The following is a 15,247-nucleotide window of genomic DNA, read 5'->3' as shown; positions in this document are numbered from 1 at the left end:
CCTTAATTCTGCATCATAATGTGCATAACTTGTACATGTTAATATTGTAATAAGTCTGTGCTTCTCAACTACCCATTGTGTGGCTGCTGTTTAGTGTGCGACTGCAAGTGTTTCCTTTTTAATCTCCCTGCAGGTCCCACATGTCTGCCTGCTAAGTGGCCCAACTGGCTCTGTGTTCCCTCATAGCCAAATTAGCAGGACATAAAAGACAAAACACTACCTGTTTGCTGCACATTCTCATTTGCAGTGACCACGCATCATCTGCTTAGAGAAACCAGAGTGAACCATTAGAATATCAAAGAGGCTGACATTTACCAGGAATTTAGTTGTGTGCGTCTTCAGTGTCTACTTCATCATAGCGTTCTCTAGTTTCCCCCTCTCGGTTTCTTCCTCTCCCACTTTTTCCCCCCCGTAGTCCAACCGATACAGTACCAACCCACCTATTTGTGGCGCAGTTTGAGCTGCCAGCGTTTGCAGGCGTTAGATTCACGGTGACAGGGGGAGACGGAGGGAACAGAAAGAGATGAAGCAAGGAGGCAAGGAGAGAGGGAACAAAGGAGGAATGACAGAGTGAGAGTGAGTGGCTCTTCTCTCATGCTGAGGGAGTGGAGTGTCAAAACAGGACTGAAGTGTAGCAGTGCCATGAAAGATTGAATGCTCAGCGAGGCCCCATGTTCCACATAGCGTATACAGACAGACAGCAACAGACAGACGGAGAGGGAGTCACGGTGATAATGCAGTCTGAGAAGGCGGAGAGGGACCTTAGGCTCAAGGAACACACCACATTCGGAAATCGTCATGCTGCACTGGATAATAAGACTAATATAGCATAGTTACGAGTGCAAGTTTGGCATCTTAACTTCAAGCTTGGCCATCAATCCCTGCAGTAAGCCATTCCCTGACTGTCTACTATTTGCTACTACCCAATAAAGCTGCACTGCCATAAAAATTATCTTTAAGAAGATCATCAAATAGTTATGGATTCTCATAAGCTCTGAATTCTCTCAAAACCCAAGAATGTAAATCACAAATCTAACGTGGGCATTTCCGAAAGCACTCCACCTGTTCTCTTGTGACTGATGCTTATGCCTTAAGCCACTAATTGGCACTTATGGGGAAACCCTCCCATGTAACCGCCCCCTCCCTCCATCGCTCCTCAGATGCACACATATACACGCAGGACATGGATTGACCTCATTCATTGGGCTTGGGGGGCTGCATTAAAGGGTCTCTCACTCTCTCCCTAGTAGACTGTCAAAAACGGGTGGTCAGTATAAGTGAGAATCATGCCCTAGTTTGTCTGGCTCTGTTGGGAACCATGTGGTCTTTTGACAAGGCTTTTAATGGATAGGGGTGTCCTATGTGGATCAGGACCTATATCGAAGCCGCTCTTTGAGTGTTGGTGGACACTACCTATCAAGAAAAATCCTATTATTATACATGTGGGTTCATATTGGGCCTCCAATAGAGCCCTTGGGATCTCCACATATTCTTTGTCTCCTAACAAGTCTAGACTGTGTTACCTGCAGTCCACATAGTTAGCGTTTTGGTAGCCATGAGAGAGCTATTTTGTTTGTGTCGGTCTTCATTACATATTTCAGATGTTTCATGAGTTACATGTGTTGTATGTGGATCAGGACCTATGTTGAAGCAGCTCTTCATAGCTTTGTGGACACTGTCCATCAAGGAAAAACAATTATTATACTCACACTGGATGCTTCTGGTTTGTGATTGGGCCTACGATAGAACCCAGGGGAACTCCACATATTCCTCTTCTCCTGGCTAGTCTACACCGTGTTACCTGCAGTCCACATTGTTTGCATTTGGGTCTCCACGAGAGAGCTGGTTGTGTTTGTGTTGGTCTTTGCTTCATATTTCAGATGTTTCATGATGCACAAGGGCTGCAAACATGCCAGTTAACACGCATGCAGCCCATGCCAAGACACACAAACGCACACACAGTTACCCACACTCAAAGAGCACGCAGCCATAAATCATTTAAAGCACAAGTTTTCAATGAGAAAAGCTTCGGATAAAAACAGCCCACCTGCGTCTGGCTGCAAAAAGATCAATCATGTATCACAAGAAAGTCAAGAGAAGAGTGGGATAACAGAAGAAGTGGGGGTGTGGGGGTGTGTGTGTGGGGGGGGGGCTGGACTTCTCAGCTTTGAGCACCCGGAGGCACAGACCCCTCTACTGGAGCAGGCTCTTGCATGAGAGAGAGAGATGTTACATGGAATGGTCATATATAAGGTTCCTACATTTAAAAGGCCCCGGCTATCTATGCACACAATCCATAATGCATTGGGCGTTCAAGCCAGTGTGCAATTAGCAGTGCTTACACGCAACCAGTGCACGCATCATGCCTCAGCCACTATGACAGTGTTAAAGCATCAGACACTCCCCCTCCCCCACTACAACCCCCCTTTTCTTTCTTCATCTTGTCAGAGGGAGAGAGGGAGAGAGGGAAAGAGGATACGATAAGGCCAGGCTATCTGCTTGGTTTGCCCTCCATTTGAAAGGGGCAACGTGGCACTACGCAGAGTAGGACGGGAAATAGGTAAGGTCTATCATGGAGCATGCTTGTTTTAGGTTAGTGAAGGGACAACAAGGGGTAATCCTCCTTTCCCAGGCCCAAAGGGGACAGAGCGAAAGTTGGGGGAGAGATGGAAAAAGAGGAAAAGAATGTCTGCCAAAGAAAGATAGATGCAGATACATGTATACAGTATGGGCTGACCAGGTGCAAGGAATATTTTCCTCATGAATATTTGAAGTGGAAGCATTTCAGCACAAACTTTTTTATTAGTGAGGCAATCACAAAAAATTAATCTCAGTCTTCTCAACAAATATCTCAGTGTTATGAACCCCCATCCATGGGATACTGTAGTAACACAAGTTCAAAAACAGCACGTCACCATTCCTTTTTTGGATTCCCTCATCTAACCCCTCCAGACTTGCAAAGGGCCCATGCTCCTTAGAGAGAATCAGTCTCTGTTCTTGGACTAACGGAGAAGCAAAGGTAGCATTCCTTCAAAAAGCCCGTTCTCCACTGCCTGCAATCTATAAAATTGCTGGGGAGGATCAATCTAGGTCTGAGGACGGGGCTAGAGTCAGTTTTCCCCTGAGTAGCAGGGCTGTGTGTAGCCTTATCCCCTGATGGATGTGGAGAGGGTTAGCTTTAATCCTGGACTAACAGCCAGTTCTCTGGCCCATGATTGCTGCACAGCACAGAAAATAGCCCAAGGGGCAAAATATAGTCTTCCTTTGATACTGAGGGTTCCAGCTAAAATGTATATTTGTGTGTATGACTACATTTGTGCATTCATGAAGGGAGGGAAGGAAAATAGAAGACAGGGTGTAAGAGATTTGTATTGTTTGTGGGTATTGGGTTTTTGTTCACTGCTAAATTGTGGCCATCAATAACAATCTCACAGAATAATAAGGCATAAGGACCTCGAGCAGAAAGAGCGAGAAGGCTTTGATTTTACATTAAAGCCAGGACACACATGCACACGCACTTTACAGCAATGTCCTTTTGAAACATTTGTCTAACCTATATTTTAACAAAGCATACGAATATATAAAAAGGGGAAATCCTAAAACACCCTTCAGTTTTTAAATTGTCCTCATATGTGCCTTATTTATATAAAACATATTACCTACTACGAGTATTTCTTTAGACACGACAACCTGGTTTACGATAGGCTTCAACAACTAAAAGGTCTTGAAAATAAATTGCCGCTCAGTTTACGGCTTTGGGTCACTGGGTGATGGATTGATTGAAAATTGTCACAGAGTCAGTGAGCGTCTGTTTCTAGCTCAACTAGAACACCTGCACCCTCACAGTGGGCCATTATGTCCAAAACATGTCTGTCAGAAAAAGTCAACCTGACATACACGTGGTGGAGTGGCGAGCTTTCAGCATGAGCCCTCGCAGACTCAAGGCAAATATTTATGGCCACCCTCAGCTGCTTGACCTATGTACTCCCTGACAGCTACAGCGCTTAGCTTATGACTGTTTATATAGACGTGGGCTGCAGAATCTCACATATGGCCATTACCAGGCTGGACAGACAGCAACAGGTTAAGTTTCCAGATTAGCTGTGAGCTTCGGCTCATGTTAACATTGGACCGATGGGGAAGAGGTGTTTGTGTCAAGGACTTCATTTGGGACGCTTGCTCGCTTCAGGCAATGTCTCTGTGTCGTTATTCAAACTGTGCAAGGTGGTTAATTATTTCAAGGTGTAGAACATACAAGATAGTTGTGTAGTGACCCTGGTGAATGCACGGTGCTGATTTTGTGGGTTAATTAAGATATTGTTTCGGTGAGTCGCATTCCAATGGAACTTATGGGTTATCAGTTTTTCTTAGCTAGTAATAATTAATTCTCAGATTTTATAATTTAAATGTGGGAATCCCCTGGGTACAAACAAAGCCCCCCCCCTGGCAGTAATTCTTAAGTCATTGCAGGTGAGGTAGAGTCAACTTTGCCTGATGCCTTGCCCAGCGAACGTGAGTAGCATGCACCACTGCTCACTCATATGGCTTTGCCAGCAAGCAACCCCACCCCCTGCCTCCGCCCTTAAATATGCTCGTTTAAATGCTCTCACGGACCAAATGTGTCCTCATGCACAGCGGCCCGTGCAACCTTTAGAACACCTGACTGTCATCTCTCCAGCTAACCCAGGAGGGCAGTAAATGAGAAAAATATACATTTTAATTGAGCTGCTCAGAGTGCCTCATGCCCTTGTGCAGGCAAAATGACTGTAAGTTCTATGCACACACAGTGTACAGTGTTCCGGATCATCCATCTCTGCTGCCGATGAAGCTACCTTGCCCGAGGGTTCAGCTACGCACGGCAATGCCTTCCTTTGGGGACAGGGCCACTGACACTTGGAGTCACCTTTTCCAGTTCTATTTCTACTTCTCCCCCTTTTCTCTCCCTCCTATAAAAACTTCCCTTCCTCCTTCATGCAGCTGCAAATAAACAGCGGAAAAGGCTTAAGGGTGGCCGAGTGGCTGATTTATTTTTTCTCCACGCTCCTTCCCATTTCCTCTAAAGTTACGGTCCCCAAAAATGGGCTTTAATGGGAAACTGAGGACAAGGTAAATGGGGACTTTATCTGGCCATCAGTTGGCAGTTAGAACTGCTACCGAATGGGCTTTGAAATCTCCTTAAGGCAACTCCAAGGTGGAGAGAGGAAGGGAGACAGCAAGGTGGGGTCAAAAGAAAGAGGGAGAGAAAGAGACAGAGAGAGAGATAAGGACTATACGAGGGGGGAGAGTTACGACAGTGAGAAAGAGACTGCGGGTGATGGGAGACAAGGGAGGCCCGAAAATGACTGTATGAGCAGAGTGTGCGGGGTTGAGAGAGGAGGGAGCGCAGATATGATCGGTCAGTGAGGACTAGAGGAGGTCATAGTTGGATTAACCTGCACAAGGATTAGACAGCACTGTGAGCGGAGCCTCGGGCCTACAGCAGCTGTTGCCGAGGGTGCCAGTCGCTTTCTGCCGAGAACTGTTTCTGTGCGTGCTTTGTGGTCAGCAGATAAAATATGCTGGACACAAGGAAAAAGCATATTGAATTGTGCTTACTGTAAAAATGCTTGAAAATACATTTGTTCTACTGACAATTGCCCTCGTCGCCAAAGTCTGATGCATCGCCATTTGGTGTGGTTTCATTTATTTTCCTGGAATTGTGTTCATCAAAACCAATATATTCTTGCGAGTTGGGGTAATTTGTTTTTCTTAAGGCCAATGTATGCTTCTCCATTTGGACGGACACGGACAGATAGGACCGCCTTCTTTGCGGTGGAACGCACTCTCCGGGCCTCTCCGGGGCTCCTCAGAGAGCTTTTTGTGCAGCTCTGATTTTTCTAATTACACGTTGGCATGGCGGAGAGCCCACGGATAGCCCTTGGCTGTGATTGGTCCGCTAACGCCAGCATTTGGGGACAACATCATTTCCGGACCTCAAACTTCCTGTTTCATTCCCTAAATCACAATAAACCTAAATCACAACTACGACTCTATGATTAATATGACAAGTGTGTTAAGCCAGCGGCGTTGTCTGGCTGACGTGGCTGGTTAGAGCACTTACGGCATGTGTGTACGGTCACATACGGTTCCAACGAATTTTCATAACGGGGCTAGCGGGCTAGCCACCATGCTAACTGCGGTGGGAACAGCGCAAAAAAACCCTGACTTTAATCCCACAGCTCTCATGACACTGTTTCTCAAACACTGTCAGGTTAGAAGCAAACACTTGGTAGTAGTATCGGGTGTCCGGGCTGACTGTATGTGGAAGCTGGGGGGGAAGCTCGCTGCCTCTGTGTAGCTTCAAGCTGTTGCAGCTGTTGAATTAGCAACGCAGTTTGGAAACAAGACCGGGGAACCGCTGCGCTATGACACAATTACATAAGCATTTTGACCCGCTGGCTGTCACTTTATTTCAGCAAAAACTGTTTCATCAATAGCCTTTTTCTGTTAGTTGTCAACGTTCACAGTGTGTGAGGAGCCGGGGGGACGTAAATAAACCAGCGTGGACTTCTTCTATATACCTCATGAGTTAGGCTTCTTTAATGTCGACTTCTGTTGCACCAGCTACTGATCTGGCGGTGAATTGTTTTCGGAAAACAAAAAGGCTCGTAGAACTATAAATCAAAAAGGGTCTGTCCGCTCCGTCCGTCCGTCGGACTCAGAAGCATACAGAGGCCTTTAGTTGGAAACGGTTGTAGTGGAGGCTCGGAGTGCTGGGTGAAACTTTTGACACAATTCCTGGATGAGTGGGAGATGTGGTCAGCAGTTCATTGGTCTGGAACCAGACAGATTATTACCTCTCTACTGTATAAAGTGAAAAGTTTAAAAACACTAAAATCAGCCACATTGTTGCGCAAGGTGAAAATACGGCTGAATAAATGAAAGAAATCTTTTGTTTTGTGAATGCTCAACGTGACTAAAAGTGTCCCACTCTCTTCGGAAGCAACTCTTTAAATTAAACCCTATATTCGTGACCTATTCGGTATTCAGTGGGAGAAAATAAGCTTTGGGCCTTAGACAATGCAGGGAAGTCTGACAAAAACTTAGGCACATGGACAAAAGGGTAGTGGCTTTTCTTCTATTCATAGGATTTGACAACAATGGAGAAAGTATACAATAAAACCAGCCTTATTCTTCAAGTTATTACAATAATAGGTATAAAAAAAAAAATCACCTTGCAGTAAGGTCAGTGTGAAGTTACCTGACGCTCCATTTTGAAATTGTCTTTAAGTTCCAGTCCAGATTTATACATGTGACCGAATGTCAGCCTTCTCACAAATAAAACGCGAAAAACAGTTTCACCAGAGCCCTCCATCATCTGTGGAGCTGTCCATCTCTCTCGCTCTCTCTTATCTTTTGGACTCGGCTACAGAGGGGCTCTGGGCTATGTCATCTTGTCTCTAAATATACACACACACACACAGACACACACACACACAGATGTACACACAGATTTTTCCTCCATCACAGTAGGAGACAGTGGGTTTGGCTTTCGCTCTGATCTCTCCATGCAGCCTCCGAGCCTTGGAGATAGGGTCAGCTCAGCGCATGATGGCCTTCCAATCCTTCTCTGATACAAACAACACACACACACACACACACACACACACACACACACAGGCACACGCACACACATTCACACACACACAAACACACACACACAGAGTCTCTGAAACTCACACATCACACACAGCACGGGTCAATAACCAGGGCATACCAACAGCAATCACAGGCCTGCTGGACGAGGGGGGCTGTGTATTTGCGTGACATTCGATCGGATGGATTCGCCTTGTTCTCTGCCAGTCTCCCGGGAGTGGAAGCCGAGGGAGGGGAAGCGATCGGTGGCATTCTTTCAGGGAGGATCCTCTGATGATGGTGGCCTTGGCTCACAATGGGTACACTACGGGTCCCGCGTTGAAACAATTGCTCCTCCACAGGCTCCCTGCGTTCTCTGTTGACCCAGGGGGGGTGGGTTGTAAACCGTTAAAGGTTTGGTTTTCATTGTGCATGTGTGTAGACAAGCATGTGGGGGCCTTCAAGATACCGTCCTATATGTGTGTGTGTGTGTGTGTGTGTGTGTGGCTTTGAACAATGCGTTTGGGAAACACAGAGAGAGCTTCTATCTGTATTGTCAGGGGATAATCACACAGCATACCCTTGAATATCCTGTGTGATAAAATCTGATGCGACACTGCGGGATAGCAGGGATGATTGAACACTTGTCTTAAGGAAATCAAGCAAATCCACCCTCACTCTGCTCGAGTTGGGGATACAACACAATGTCAAATGACTATGTTCGGAGTGTGAGGCAATCAGGGAAATAGTGGAACCGTTAAAATGACAGGCCAACGGGCGCTACCCTCCCGAACACGAAACCTTTCTTACATCGTGGATGATTTACCCCAAACAATTCTTTTCGCGACGCGGTGAAAAACCTCTGCCATCTCCCACTCTCTTTGTGTATTCCTGAACCAAACAAATAATACGCGGTGGTGATGTTAAACAAACAGGAGTTAAATAAGGAGCCCGACTCGAGATTGCTCATTTGTGAAGGTTTTTCACAGATGCTGATTCCCTTTTTCTGCGGGTACTTTTTTGATCCTCAAAGGGAATTTGTCTCCAAAGAAAGGTCAAAAGTTAGCGTTCAGTAAGGAATAGCATTCTCAACGCTGTTAGGTTTGCTGTGCTTCGCTTTAAGACAGATTAGCAGGGATCAAGGCTTTGAAAAATACAAGTTTGTACAGACTCTGGTATTTAGCAGGCAGTGAAATAAACTGAGCAAAAGTTGTTTCAAGTACACAGGAATAAATCCCATGGTATTTGTTATGGGTTCATTGATTTGAAACAGGAAGGCTCATTGTGTAAGTGTGGGTTATTAGCCTTGATCAACAAAAGATAGATTTCACAGTAAACTGTATAAGTGGAGGAAGATGTGTGTGATTTGGTCAACTACCAGTGTAGATTACATTTCTCTATAGGAGCACCATACTTAAATGGTTGTTAGGGTCTCCATTTGTTCTAGTCTGAGTCGTTTGTCGCATGGACTCCACGGGATGATGTTGGAATCTGCAGATTAGTCAGTTTCCTGCTTTACATCAACATCTATGCGTCAAATTCTGACCACACCATCTGTGGCATTCAACAGAAAGGGCTACCTGGTGCACACTCGCACTCATGTTTCTGCTTCCTGGCTAACAGTTGTAAAAGAGTGGTTACTGTACAGCTCCTATACCAGTCGGCAATCTGACCTCTTTCATCCACAAGGCTTCTAGAGACTTTTTGAAAATCCCTGGAGATCAGCAGTTGCAGAAATACTCAAACCAGCCAGTCTGGCACCACCAATCACACCTCGGTCAAAGTCACTCAGATCACATTTATACACTCATCTGATGTATGATGAGCATTAAACGAATCTCCTGACCTGCATGATTTTATGCACAGGGTTGAACAATTGCATAAAAAAGCAGGTGCACAGTTCCCAATTAAGTGCTCACTAGTGCCGTGTGTACACACAGCAGAGAACAACAACAGAAACTCTGAGAAATAAACATCACACAGTGACATATGTCTCTGCCTCTGTGTGGATTACGACACTTGGTAAAATTGAAACAAAAGGGGGGAACAATTTCTGTGTAAGATAACAAATATGTCAGACTGATGCATGGTGAAATGTGTAAAATGAGACATCTGGAGGTTTCCATTTAATCTAATTGTCAACCCATTAAAAATGACATCTTCATGGAGAGTAAATGTGCTGCACATGAGGTGTAAGAATGAGCGGATTAGGCATTGTTGTGCATAATGTTAAAAGAATGCGTTTGATTTAACCAGAGGGGACGTTTAAGGGACGCAAATGGGCTTCCGGTTTCTTTACAGCACAATTGACTGTTATAACAGAAACAAAGTTTGAAAAGGAATTGATGTAGTGACACTGTTTACAAGTTTCTAGGTGAGAAAACGCATTTTTCATGTGCTATCAGCAGCATCTTGGAGGGGGTCAAGCATTAGCATGCCATCTGCAATGCGTAGAGATGAGAGAGAAGACGAGCTCATAAAGCCTCGCCTCTCAGAGAGATTCTCCACGCTTGACCTTACGGATAATACTTCCGCCAGATTTTGGAGTGCTTAATAAGTAATATTCTGCTAAAGGCCAGCAGGTATTTGGAGCAGGGAATCATTATTGAATGAGGCTCAGACCAGGTTTATGGTCCCAATTATGCCACGCCGTAAAAAAGAGTGGTACTGGGCCGAGCAAAAAAGTTTCTCCCAGTTTCCAAGTTGCTGAGACGAGACTTGGGATTGGGAAGTAATTTGAGAAATATGATGTGAAATTATGATCACGAGCAGTTGCATCATTCTTACAGCAGCTCTTATCTCTGGTCAGATCAAGGCTAATGTCTGTTTAAACATGCAAATATCAAGACGGAGAGCGATTGGAATGAGACGCACAATGGCTGAATCCGCATAGTGAATTTTAGGTTTGGTATCCAGAGCTATAACGTAAACCTTCAGTTATACAAATCTCAATAGACTAAGATTTGTAATATCTTCATACATAATCACTTGAATGGATCTGGGTAAAACAACCATCTCGATGTGTACGGATGGATTTTCCCCCGGCGACAGCGAGTGTACACAGCAAATGAGTTGTAAATATTTCATTTTGATTTCTAGGATGAGGTTTTATTATTGATGATGACAGAAATGGTGTGGGGCTTCCCCTTTGCTTGGAGAAGATGGTAAAATGGATATTACTCTCACTCTTCTGGTTAAAATAAGACCATGAATGACACCGAGGTAGAGTTCGGTCTCTACCTAATATCATCTCTTCCTCAGTTTTACTCCCCTGTCACCGCTTTTCCTTTCTGCCGGGCCCTGAACCCGCAGCTGCACCCACACTCGCCCCCTTTTTCTCTCTTTCATGGTCTCATTTGTCTTCTTGCGTCTCTCTCTGCCAGTCTCTGTCACGCTTTCACCCACCTCTCATAACTCCGTCCCTCCCCCCACTCCCTCCGAGGAATGGATTCAGGTGAGCCAATTTTATCTCGGTCATGCCTCTTGTTTGCAACAGTCAATTCGGGGGGAAATGGCCTCCTCTCTTCATCGAGGGCCTTTTCATTTGGACAACTTGGCTCCTTTGCCCTAACCCCTGAAATTACTTTTGGGGCGGTTGTGAAAGGGGGGTTGTGCGTTAGCGTGATACGGAGACGTCTCCTCATGCAGGACTGACACCGCTGTACAATGGCGTTATTTCCGTTTGGCTGACAACAAGACAGGCTCAGGGACAAAGGCTGATTGGGAAAATATAATTAGCTGTGATGCAACTTGTGCTGATAATAAGCCCCACTTGTGAGCAAAAACCTTGGGCAGCCTGTTGTGTGATGATTCATTTTAAAACCACGGGAAGTCACTGATCATGGGAATGATTTATTTTTGTCGACGATTTATACATTTGGCATAAATTTTATGGCCGGCAAGTAAATAAGAGTTAGTGCATCCTCTCTGATTGGATTTTCTGTTCGGGTGATTTGTTTTACACAATATAATGAGGGTTATTATAGGCGGAATTTTTGCATTTCTTATATATGTATATAAGAAAGGAAGAAAATAAAAAGTCTAAAGCCTTGATCACTCTTCGGGTTTAACATGGACGGATCCAGAAATGGTTCTACATCTACAACAACTTTCTTCAACGTCTTTCATTATCTTTCATCAGACACTCATTTATTCCTCGACTCCCTGCAAACCCTCAAGTACAGTGTGTGGCCGGGGCATTTATTGCGGCGGCTGCGGAACTTGCAGGTGAAAATGTTGCTGCGTAGGCCAGCGCTGCTCAGAAAACTGCGATGGCAAACAAAGTGAAATCGCTTGTTCCCTTGACATGAAGACATGAGGATGATGCAAGCAGCTCATTACGGCTTTGATAACATATTTCCCGAAATGGGAAATAAATTGGGCACAAGGAACACTGCAGCCGCCGCTCTAAGAATATTCCCTCACCTCTTCATACGCCTTGACATTTCAGAGAAGACGGACCTTTAGCTCACCAATCAGGTTCCACATTAGGTTACAGACATGAATACAGCCCAATGATGCTGATCCAAGTGTGCCAGTGTTCTTTTGATTATGCTCCTCGAGCCGCCTGCCGCTTCCACTCCTCCCCGTCTCTCTCCCTCGTTTTCTCCTTTTTCATCTCGCCCTCCGAGAGATCGCACCCCGTCCACGTGCTCCGGCCATTAGCTAATAATTCTCTCAGATCATGAGTCGTTTACTTCACTCACTCAAGCACCGGCATGTTCGTCTAATGGTGATGACCCGGGGTGGGTGCGCGTGACAGAGGCTCGCGCGTGTGGGGTTTTCGGGCGCGCACGTGCTCATACACACTCGGCGGGCGCATCTGTCACCTGCACCGCCTTCACGTGCCATTGACTGCGGGAAATGAGGGGCCTTTTGCCTCTCAGCCTCCCATCCCGGGGAATGGGAGCTGAATGGCGTGCGGCTCTGACCGGAGGCAATCAGAGTTAGCTTTAACCGTGGGAGCTAATGAGAGAGGGCCAGCGCTGTGACTGTGTAAAGAGGGTGCGGAGCCACGGTTAATGCAAACATGCTCAGTTGATTTTGACACATTGCACACACGGCTGCGCTGTCGCTGGAAACGGATGAGCTATTTGGACTGTATTGGCATTTAGCTGGGGAAACAGTGGGGGAGGGAGCGTAGAGTGTTCAATAAAATACTTCAAGTGCCCTCAATAGCATCTCAAATACTTAGGCACTCTTCTCCCTCAGGTAAAATATCTTCGAAACGTTCATGATTGTGCGTGTTGTGTTTATTCGGCTCGTCGGAACACAACCAACATGTCGCTCACTCCCTCATTTAACATCTGTGTATGCGCACACACACACACACATGCGGATGGTGCATGACAACTGTGTCCTCCAGGGAAATCAGGCCATTCTGCAGGACTGCACGTGTCACATGTTGACATTATATCCTTATCATTACTTGACGCATAGGAGCGGAATTAACGCAATATCCCCCCCCGAACATTAGAAATCAGGTCTGTAAATGCTGAAGTAAACACACAGTGGCGATATGGATATAAAAAAGAGTGAGACATGCAGGCAGGCAGAAAGAGAGAGAGAGAGAGAGAGAGAGAGAGAGAGAGAGAGAGAGAGAGAGAGAGAGAGAGAGAGAGAGAGAGAGAGAGAGAGAGCGCGAAGATGAAAACAACAAACACCCCTCTGCCCTCACTCAAAGATAGGATCACAATCAGGTTACACACACACACACACACACACTCCTGCTTGTTTGTCTGATCCCCTCCTCCGACCTCACTGATTCTGCCACTAACGAAATAGGGATACGGGGAGAGAGAGAGAGAAAGAGAGAAGGGGAGGGAGGGACAGAGGGAGGAGGAGAATGGCATTATGTCTGTCGGTGTGGATAATTGAATGTTGGAGCGTTTTTCTCCGAGCCTTTGTTGTCCAATCAATACAGCAGTTCCCATGGGAGCTAATCTGTATTAGCAGAATTAGCCTGCCGGCTAACTCAGATGTCTCAGGCAGACGGCCCCCCCCCCCGCCGCTGTCCACCGGAGTGATGTGGAGATGCACGACTACTGACAACTGTGCGAGTGGGGGGTGCAAGGGACACGCCGCACTGTCGAGGTAGACGGGAACGTGCACGGGATTAGGCCGTCGTCAAATCTCCAGTTTGAAATCAAGATGAAAGTGTGTTTGAATGCAAAATCCTCCACCGCATCCCTGTTAGTGTGCGTGGGACTAAATTCACTCTGGTTCTGACGTATCAGAGGATGCTCTGTGGGCTAAAGAACGAAAAGAGAGAGAGCGAAAACCTCAAAGCAAGTCGTGGCCCGCCGCCTTTCACAAATTCGTCCGCGACTCGATCTGCCCTGAGAAAGAAAAGTGAAACATCAGCCCGAGATAATTAACGCCATCAATCACGCGACGCGCCCCATGGTTCCAGGTACGATTTTCTGACTTTGACAGAAAATGATGAATATGAATGATCGGAGGACGAGTGGTGTTTATCAGCGGCACCTTTCACGCGGGTTACACACACACGGGGGGAGACCGCAGCGCTTTGTTTACAGAGCTCAACACGGAACATATGAGAATTAGCGGGGTGTGTGTGTGTGTGTGTGTTTGCCCTGTGTGCCGTGCACTTGACTATGCACCATTTGAGTTCAAATGTGTGTTCCACTGCCTGTTTGTGCATGTGCTCATGTGTGTGAGCATTAAGATCGAGCGGCCTGCTCGTGCTAATGAGAGGTGAAGGGAGACAGTAATTGAAACCCTGGGGAGAGCGGGAGACGGAAGTGTGTGTGTGGGGGGGGGGGGGCGACACACACTTCTTGTCCTCCTTCATTTCCACTGTGGATCTCGCCAGCATGTTTCCCCAAGAGAAACAGCCGGAAGGGGAGAGCGCTTTCTTCCTCTCAACACATTTCATGTTGTGCGGTCACACAACAAAACACACAGGCAGGACCTGAGCAGATGACACGAGACGCCTCATCTGGATTTGCATGAAACAGAAATGTTTTTTTTGTCGTTATTCTCGAAATTCTGCTTCTCCACTTTCACCGAGTTGCACGGACGGCGTGAGTAGCTTGGGTGGAAATGTTAATATCGAGTTGCAAAGTAGGGTAATTTAGGGTCATAGGTAAAGTCAAGTTAATTTTCTGCCGAGACGTGTGAGGTGAACGGCAGCCAGAGCGCGGAGCTCTCGCCGAGTGAGTCATCGGTGTGAAAGGATACAAGTGCGTTGTTTTGGGGAAAAAATAAGTTGAAAGTCTGTGTGAGAGAAGTGAACTAAGAGTCGTAAAAAGCATTTTCAAAAGGAAAATACTGTCACCTTACTAAAAAAATTATTGTGTGCATGTTTGAGTTTATCTGACTTATAATTTCTACTTCTGTTAACTTAGAGCTGCATAATTTTGCAGGATCAGAATTTTTACTTTTGTTAATTCACCTATTAAGTACAAGAAGCTCTTCATGCTGCAAACTTATAATTTTCAATTTAAAAATGAATTAAATTGCATTGACCTGTATCTTTATCCCTCCTGACCGATTTTAATGACATTGGTTTTTAGCTCAAGGCTCAAGGGTCGAACACGAGAAGGCAGCAGGACGGACGTGGTTCACTGTTGGCACATCAGAGACACACGTGTATAAAAAGACCAGCCTC

This window comes from Platichthys flesus, chromosome 24 (genome assembly GCF_949316205.1).
Source record: "Platichthys flesus chromosome 24, fPlaFle2.1, whole genome shotgun sequence".
In the NCBI taxonomy this organism is placed as follows: domain Eukaryota; kingdom Metazoa; phylum Chordata; class Actinopteri; order Pleuronectiformes; family Pleuronectidae; genus Platichthys; species Platichthys flesus.
Note: the sequence above shows the minus strand (reverse complement) of the source record.